Source organism: Triticum dicoccoides, chromosome 7A (assembly GCF_002162155.2).
Source record: "Triticum dicoccoides isolate Atlit2015 ecotype Zavitan chromosome 7A, WEW_v2.0, whole genome shotgun sequence".
NCBI classification, from domain to species: Eukaryota; Viridiplantae; Streptophyta; class Magnoliopsida; order Poales; family Poaceae; genus Triticum; species Triticum dicoccoides.
In genome coordinates, this window is record NC_041392.1 from 347,534,443 (window position 1) to 347,542,131 (window position 7,689).

A 7,689-nucleotide genomic window follows, 5' to 3' on the forward strand; every position below is an offset into this window, starting at 1 on the left:
GTGGCCGGCTGGGCGCCCAGCGCGTCTGCGATCGGCGGTTGTGGAGGCGCCTCTATCTCCGGCAGGACGGCGTCACCGCCATCCCTGTCCATGACTGGCTGGTCGTCGCCGGCTCCTCCAGCCGGGGCCGGGATCTCTAGCGCTGGCGGCGTGGAGCGTAGGGGGGTGATGAGTTGGGGGGGGCTAATGACGCGCGGCATCCGCTGCCCGCTTCTCAGCCTCAGCATCGGCTTAGGCCTTGGTCGCTGCGTCTGTGTCCTCCTGTGCAGCCCTGGCGGCGGCCGCCCTGTCAGCCTCCACCTTCTTGGCGGTGTTCTCCTTCTCCTCTCGAACCTCCCGCGCATTCTGTTCCCGCACCTCTCATAGGTCGACGGCCGGGTCTATACGACGGGTGTTGGTGGAGACCTCCGCCGTCCTTACGATGGAGGTGGAGGACGACCACTCAAGAGAGAGTGGATCCCTGCTCGAGAGAAAAAGAAAAAAAATATAAAATGAGATTCTGAAGGAATCGACAAGATAAAGAATAAAGAAGACACAAGGGAGGTTAAGGACTTACATCGACACCATTGGAGGCTGCTTGGGGGCCTTCTAGAACCTGGCCGCTTTCACGGCGGCGTCGCTCCGCATGGTTGCTCTGGCCGTGTCCTTGGCAGCGGCGGCCGAGTGTCTAGGCTTCTTGGGGCGGCTGCCGAAAAGCAGTGCGCCTCGGTGTTTGGGCCCGCTGCCTGGTGCTGGTGGAGCGGCTGAGGAACTCGGCCCCGCCTTGTGGGGAGGTGGCGGATGGCAAGGCGCCTCCTCCTCCCCCTCGTCCTCGTCCTCCTCCTCCTCCTCCTCCTCCTCATCATCATCATCATCCGAACAGTCCTCCACGCCGCCTCTTCCACTAGAGCTGCCTGCTCCTCCACTGCCTGTGGGGTCGTCTTCCAGGGCGGCCGCCCCCAAGTCGGGGTCCGCCACGTCGCTCACGTCCCAGTCCGGCTGGTAGACGATGTCCGCATCCAGTTGGGAGCGGAGGATCTGCATTACAGTCGGCCCGGTCAGTCGGCAAAACAGAGCCCGGCAGAAAGAAGAATCAAAAACTTACCATAGGCGGGGGGTTGGCATAGGAGTACGGCCGCTTGCCGAATCGCCACCTCCCCTCGTTTAATCTTGCCGTCCACGATCTCGTTCACCACAAGAGCCACCTCTGTAGTCGGCATCTCCTTGGTGCATGTCCGGCATGGGTCGCGGTGCCAGCTCATCTGACTTATCATGTGCGTCCGGCGTTGAAGCGGCAGAAACTGATGCACCACAAAGGCGACCAACAAGTCGGACGCCTTGAGAACCTCCGACTCCTTCATCACCTAAAGGCGGGCGATGGCGGCGGAGGCGTCTTGTGACAACGGCTTCGGCTTGAAGCCGCAATTGACACGGGGGATGGCAGGCGGACCTACCACATAAGGCAGCAGGTTGATGAAGTCATGTGTCGGGTCGATGTTCTTCACGTAGAAATACGACTTCTGCCACAGCTTCACCGACTGGATCAGCTTGATGGCGGGGAAGTCGTTTCTGGAACCCGAACGCCACACCGCGATGAACGCACCGCACTAGGCCACCTCCTCCTTGGCAGAGGTGCCGAGCTTGGTGTAGAAGAAAGATCCCAGGGCTCAATGGTGGGGAGGACGCCAAGATACCCTTCGCACAAGGTGAAGAAGGCCAACAATAGCACCACCGTATTTGGTGTGAGGTGGTGCGGCTGGAGTCGGTAGAAGGTCATGAAGGCGTGGAGGAAGTTTCTTGCCGGTAGGCCAAAGCCATGGAGGAAGTGTGAGTGAAATACGACTCGCTCGTCTTCCTCCGGCGCAGGCGAGGTTTCTTTGGCGGGCGGCACGCCCACCCTGACATGGTCCGCGCCAGGCAGCCACCACGTGTCGCGGAGGAACTCGAGGTGGTCCACATGGACATTGGAGCCGTCCCAGTCGCCGGAGCGCTTCATGGCAATTCGAGCTCGATGAGCGCGCAGACTCACGGTGGAGAGGAGAAAGGGCCCGAGAGGGAGAAGCTCGACGACGGCAGCAGATCACGGCAACACTTTGGTGACCGTGGAGTGCGGCAACGGTGAGGAAGAAGCCTCTGCCCCTCCCCTCTCTCCCTACTTATAGCCCTCTGGCTGCGAAGCCGAGGGGGCGGGGTGGGGGATCATGGGATTTACCGCGCCCATGACCCCACGGCCCCGCACTTATCACACCGTAATGGTGCATGGTAAAAGCGCGCGGGATCCCAACCGGCCGGCTCGGCCACAGGGGATCTGCGTGCATGGCGAGGCCCGGTAGTGGCGGGCCCGGTCTACTCTGGCGTCCCATCGCGCCTGGGCTGGCAGGCTGGCCCAGCCAGCAAATGCTGCTGGCGCGCATGCGGCGGGCAGCTAGCCTAGGGGCCTAGCTAGCGCACCACGTGCTCCCCGCCATGACTATTCAAATTCCACTAGTCGGCCTGCCAGGCCCAGGATGGCTCCTGGCAGTCAGCGCTCCAGAAGACGGACCGTTCATGTAACCAAGACTTTACGGAGTGGGAAGCTGCCGGGGCACCCCTCCTTCTCAGTCGCGATGACCCGCTAGCTTCGGGGACTACTGTCGGAGTTATTGGCCATGGGTAGCCTCATCCCCCCCATGGCATTTCAAGACATCGGGACCGACCGCGCCCCTCAAGCCTCGAAGATCGATCATCGCGTTCTTGTGGACGGCTGGTCCAAGCGGCCGGCTGCGAGAGGGTCCGGCTCCTAGCAGGCAGCCCCAAACGCCCTCAAAGTCTGAGCCACCATGAATGCAATGAAATGAAGCGTGGCTACAGAGAATCCTGCCACCCTTGAATCCAGGGTGGGTCGTGGCTACAGTGCGCTATACCGCTGGTGATCGCCCGCATGCCGCAGCAAGCCCTACCGCCCATGACATCACCCAAGACAGCAGGGCCCCAGCTCCCACGACGGGCTATCGGTACGGCCTGCACGCGGCGGTTCCTACCAGCCTGTGCTAAGCTAGAAGGCGGCAAGCTCAGCAAACCGGCTAGGGAAGGGGCCGGCTTCCAACAGGCGGCCCTCCCCTTCTTAAGAATTTATGCACCATTAGCCGGGAGAAATAGGGAATGGCTACAATAAACAACCGCCAGGCGGCGGGACTATAGCCACGTCTCCTCCGACAAAGCAAGCGTCATTCGAAGCACGGCTATAGTGATAAGCCGCCAGCAGGGCCCGCAAGCGGCGGGCGCGGCCTGTCTGCCAAGTAGAAGACAGTCAGCGGGGCCCACCAATCGGCGGGCCCCATCTGCCAGCGGAGAAGCCGGCGACTAGAGACACTGAGGACCTGGTCCTACACCCGGCCAGTTTACCATTGTACCCCTGGGGGGTAGGCCTATATAAGCACCCCAGGGCACCCATGCAAAGGGTTCATACTCTTAGAGAAACACACACACATAGAGAGGGAGTTAGGGCTAGCCTTGTTCTTCTTCCTCCTCTAGAGAAACAGCTCAAGGAGCATCTTATAGCCACTCTTGTTGAGTTAGTGATCATGCGGAGACCCCGCAGAGCAGGACTAGGGGTGTTATCTCCTAGGAGAGCCCCTAACCTGGGTAAGATTCGTCGGCATGCATGTCTTCGCCTCATCCTGTTTCCTGGCACCGGCGTTGTCTTATTAGCCCCCTCCATGATAAGCCATCCTTTGCATATGTCGCACGACACACCCGACACTTGCTCTACTACTGGTTCTTGATCTCCAGTAGCTTCCTTGCTCAACTGGGAGTTATAACAGCAAACCAGTTAAACAAACAAGGAATTAAAGAGTTTCAATTGGATGCTGAAAAGTAGTTATTAACATCATTGTAACCCGCTGTTGAAGCAGCAAAGAAGTTAAACGAACAAGTAGATATTTAAGTTAAGGAAAATAGGTAATTCTTAACAGTAAGTACCAAACACATAGATAGGCGCAGTCTACAATATGATTGACAGGCTGTGCCATTATGTAATCAGTAGAAAACTAAATTAAGCCAAGCAACATAATTGAACAATTTTGCAATAAGTGGCTAACTAAAATTCCGAGAAGCAGGTAACTGAACTTACGCTAGTTCTTTGTACAGGCACATTGCAACTTCTTTTTCGCTTACAAGGTTGTACGAAGGAGTCCATGGCATCAATTGCTTGGATACGCAGTCCCAATACTTCTTTCTTCCCACACTTCATGGGTAAGTCGAATGGTTAATCTGGTAAGATGGTGCATCCTTGATATGTTATATGAGGACGTGTAGTTAGACTAGTTGTAACCAAACACAACACACTGGCTTTTACTGTATATTTCATGTGATTACTTTTGGCATATCGAGATCTAAGCAATCTACAATAGGATGAAAAGACTGTCATCCTTCACATTATTGGCGAACTTAGTTCGTCGAAACAAGCAATTCAACCATTCTGTGGGTAAATCAAAAGCGCCACAGGAATATTTTTCACTATCCAATCATACACACAAAAAGGGGCGACGCCACCATAGGGGCTGGTATGGGTGGCCGCCTCAGGTGGCTGGAAAGTGTGCACCTAGTTTGAGTCGTCCACGTTGGCCCACGCTAGTTTCGTTCATCCCAACGCACGAGCAGGCAATGTAAAAAATGAAGAAAAATGTTTCAATTTGGATGGGCCAATAACATAAGTGCAAGGCAGGCCCTATAGCAGGCTCGCGGCCCAAACGAGCGCCTCCCATATCGATCGACAGCAGGAAAAATCCCAATTCATTCGCTCTAGCCTCCAGTCTGGTTCGCTCCTAACCTAGTCGCCGCTGGACAGAACGACACAACACTTCCTTGCGCCCTCGTTGGAGGGTGGTCGCCGGGCTTCAAGCGAACGGAAGGACAAGAAGATGAAGATCCAACCCTGGGTGTAGCCTGCGTGGGAGGCATCGGCGGCAGCACAGGCATGGCATCAAGCTTGCGCAAACGGACAGTCGCAGCTTGCAAGAGTAGCATGCGCAACGAGCAGGTACATCACATCCCTGATTATATCTAATTCAACTCTTCAATTTCTGGCCAATAGTTAAACCTGGTGGTGTTGTAAAACTGCTTGTATGTAGGGAATCTATGAGAAAATGAAACCAATTTCTACTTATTTTATAACTCCCCCAATCAATACTGAACTGACTGAATCTGATGTATCTAATCAAGTTTTCAGTGCAAACATACAAGCTCATGTTGTTCTTCAGCCTGAAGTGTCTAATGAATAGACTGCTAATGAAGGATTTGATGCAAACATTTTACATGCTCCTGGTGATGAATATATAGTCTCTAATGAGGGATCTAATGCAAGCATTTGGCAAGCTCATTGAAGGATTTAGTGTCTAATTAAGATATACTATGTTGAGAGAGACAGAGATTTGCAGGCATTGATGACAAGAAAATTATAGTGCATTTTCATAGCTTGAGGAAACGTCGAGGCCATCTACTAGAAAGTCCCCGTATCTGTTGTTTGAAACTATTGGCATACTTGTGCATGATAGATATACTGATATGCAGTTTGCGCACTGGTTATACGTGCAATTACACTTTGATATTTTCAGCCAGAGAACGAATAATTCAAGAAGGTATAGACCATGTTTGTAGTCCTTGTACACCATGTTGCATTTTGTGTTTTTTGGTGCTTGCATCATTTAGTGTTTATAATTTGAACTACTTTGGATCATTAGGTGGTTTTCAAAGTGCATGTAGCTTCACATTTCTCAAGTTATGTTGATTTCCGGAGTGCAAGTGCGTTCATATTTTTAAAGTTAAATGTTCGCCAGTACGAATTAAATGAAATGCAGGGACTTGCGCTAGCTCGTTGTACAGGCTCACTTTAGCGCTGCTTGCGCTTGGGATGTTCCATGTACAAGTCCATGTTACCACTTGCTTGGATGTGCAGGCCTTGTGCTCCTTGCATCCCCCTCTGCATTTTTGACACGGTGAATGGTTGATCAAATAAGAGGAATCGACCTTGATGTCGTACCGGAGGACAGATACTTACAAGGTCATACGGGTGTGCAGGATGTGTACTAGATCCCGTAGCGCCATCATGCTTCGCTAAAAAAATGGATTTGCTTGTTTCAGATGATATCTCCAGAAGAAATAAGAGTTAAAGTCAGAGTTGCATAGGCGTGTAAGCTAAGAGAGCAGTGAAAGGATATCGAAACATCATCCAAACAGTGCACAAGGGAGTGATGTGTGGATACCTTGTTCGGGCCGGCGTTTGGGCATGCTCCCTAGCTAGAGTGTGGGTCACTTCAGAGCCGTTGAGGGTGACGCGCTGGCGTTGGCTGGCCGCGCACGGATGCAGATCTTGAGTGGCAGCGGAGCTCTATGATGCGGTGGACGAAATCGTTGGTGAAGCCCCAACGGCCTCGGGGGGACGGAGGTGCGACGATGTGCTCGGTGAAGTAGCCCCGGTGAGCTAGGAGATGGCGTCGGTGAAGCGCACCTGATGCGGTGGAACTCGGTGTCTGTGAGGCACGTCGGTTGCGGCGGTCGACGTTGTCAGTGGACCACCCGGTGCAGTGGACGAGGGCGTAGATGAGGGAGCTCCGGTGCGATGGTGAAGCGCGACCGTCGTCTTCGTCATCGTCATCCAGCACAGAGGCGGGGAATGGTGGGGAAAGAGACGAGACGAGGGGCGATTCGAGGGTTGGCGGCGAATTAGGGATTTGAGAAATCTAGGCGCTGAAGGGGACGGTGGAGAAGAGAGATTTTGCAGGGCTGGAATTGGGGCCGCCAGATATTTCAATCCGAAACGTGGAAGCGCGAACTTATATTGTCGTCGTCCTTTTTTTGGGGGGGAAGGGGGTGGGTGGCTGGGTGCTACGCGTCCGTCCGACATAGGCGACCACCCCGACAGGACTATGCTTCGGTGCCTTAAGGCACCTGCCTTTGTGTCCATGACTTGTGGGCCCAAAGGTGGCTGGCCCACATGTCAGTGACCCAAAGGCAGTTGCCTTTAAGGCACCGAAGCAGCGTCCACCCCGACACAACCCTGGTCTGCCTGGTGCGCCTACATTTGAGAATGCAAATGAATCTTCTTTCATTTGCAAATGAATCTGTATGTATTACCATGCCCGTGTTTTCCTTGCAATAATTAGTCATTCGAAACGAGATACTCCATTCTTTCACTTTTATAAGTCGTTTCAGACAACTAAAAATGAACTGTTTTGCACATTATCTGAAATGTCTTCAAGGTCTTATAAAAGTGAACAGAGGGAGTACTATAAATTAATTAATGAGGAGTTATTTGAAAAAAAATCGAAACGGTACCCACGCTAACGTGGATTAGAGTGTGCGTAACGTAGTTAGTTATTTGAATTAGAGTGTGTGTCACGTAGCGATCTCCAACTCTAACGTGGATTTCGCATTTAACTGTATCCATGCTACTTTTTTTAATACAAATTCATATGTATATGATGAACACCATGGTAGTGAGAAAACTTTTGGATGGATTCAAACATATGACCTACAAAATAGCACAACAAACTAAGTCAATGTCAACTTTTCGAAACTTAGTATGGCACGAATTCGAAATAATTACCCGTATGCCTGGTCCTCGGTTCAAATCTTACTATGTACACCGAATTGAAACATCAATATTAAGTCTCGTACTATGTACATTCAAATGTTGTTTTTAGCCCCCTACCCCCCCCCCCCACCCCCGCG